This window comes from Canis lupus, chromosome 21 (genome assembly GCF_011100685.1).
Source record: "Canis lupus familiaris isolate Mischka breed German Shepherd chromosome 21, alternate assembly UU_Cfam_GSD_1.0, whole genome shotgun sequence".
Lineage (NCBI taxonomy): Eukaryota > Metazoa > Chordata > Mammalia > Carnivora > Canidae > Canis > Canis lupus.
The window spans coordinates 35,977,205-35,979,110 of NC_049242.1; positions in this window are offsets into that span (position 1 = coordinate 35,977,205).

Genomic DNA, 1,906 nt, shown 5'->3' on the forward strand with positions numbered 1-1,906 from the left:
GGAATCAAACCATTTTCACTTGGGCTTGGTCTGGCACTTCCGAGGGTGGCGTCTGTTCCATTTCTTTATTTCCAGTGAAAGGAATGGGGCAAAGCTTTGATTTTCACTGGGGAGTCTGTGAATTAGCAGTTGGACGCTTTATGGCCACTGGGCCACCTGAAAGGACTTACCTGACCAGCACATAGGACCGGATTGGCAAGAGGAGTGAAGTCTCACCCCGAGTCTATCCTTCCCGACAGAGAAAGTGACCCTCAATGCTGGGGACACGAAGAAACAAAGGCAATCCTGGTGCCACCTCCCCATTCCTCTCCCCTTCTTGCCTGGCCCGGCCTGGTTTTGTGTTACATTCACTCGGCAGGAATGCACTGAACTGGCTGGCCTCTTTCTTCAATATGCACTTTCAAGATCACACGTTTGTTTGTTTGTTTCCATTCTTCTTCACCCCAGTGTATGCAAATTTTCATGAAATGTGGCAGCATGATCCCCCAGAATTGCTGCATCGGGGTAACCAAGTGGTCAGTCCTCAGCATTTCACACTGAATTTCCCCATTGTTGGAAAGCTTTGTCTGCTGATGGAATATTTGCAATGTTCCATATTTTTTTTGTTGAATATTAACAAAAAGTAAACAATTTCAGATAAGAGCCCCTGCTTTGCAAGCACTAACATTGCAGCAGGAGGGAGGACAGCAAAAAACGCCAGCCACTTTTGATGGCACCTTGACTTGTTCTAATCCCCCAACAGCAGAAACAGAAAACCACAACTCAAATCTCAGCAGAACAGGGAAGAATGGAGGCATTTCCCACAAGAGGAGGTAGGAGCTATAAACTAGGCCAAGGACAGCACTTTCCAGAGCTTTGCCACTTCCCTTTCGGGACTCTGTGTCTCTGACCTGGCTTTTGCTGACTTCTTTGGCCAGTGGTGTCTCGTGTACTTCCTGAAGACACCATCTGGCCATGGTGACTGGGGTCCAGCTCATGGTTAGATGTAATATTTTTCACCTAATTTCCTAAAAGGAAACATTTAAATATCTTTAAGAGCTTCCCTAGCAGAGATGCAGGTGGAGACTCTTGCTCCTCCAGGAGTCTGGAGGCAGGTGGGGGAGGAAGGGAAATTACAGTCATGACAACTGTGACCTTGCTCCTCCAATCACACTGGCCGGGGAAAAGGTAGGGGAGACCATGGGAGTAATATGGTAGCCTGTGATGTGGACCACACACAAACAGAATCACTGGGACCCCAGGTATTCTTGCCTAGCTGGGTCTGAAGCGTCTGACCACTGCTCCTTTCTGTCCTTATAAGCTTTGCCCCTGCTGTTGTTCTTCTAGAGTGTTCTCTGTCCCTCTGTTAGACCGCTCAAGTAAGAGCTACTGATTTTAGAGATCCATCTCTACATGTAGTTGGCACTCAGCTACCGTGCTCAGGTGAGGAATCCCTCTCTACTAATGTCTACAGTTGACTACTGGACTCTTAAAGGATAGGTAACCAGGTCGCCTGTCTCCAAGATCTGGGGACACATTCCAGGATGGCTGGATCAGAGGCCATTTGAATGGCATCATGCCATGTGATCCTTGACAACACCACACCCTCAGTTCCCCATGTCACAAACCAAGGCTGTGGTCTTTCAACTTTCCCTGCCCTGATGGCTTTCCTCACTCCCCCACCCCCACCCTGCCATCTGGCCGCCTTAATCCATGCAGGCAGGACTCTTGAAGGACATGCTCGCTGGCAGCCTGGCCTTCAGAGGCCACTGCTAATACCTCCAAGTTCCCAAGAGAAACACTCACTTAAGAGTTCCACTCCAGAGCCATTTTATCTCTCACACATTCTTTTCATCCCGAGAGCACATTTCTTTCAGTGATCAAAGAAGTCCCCAGGAGGCTCTGGCTGGCTTCTCTTCACCACCAG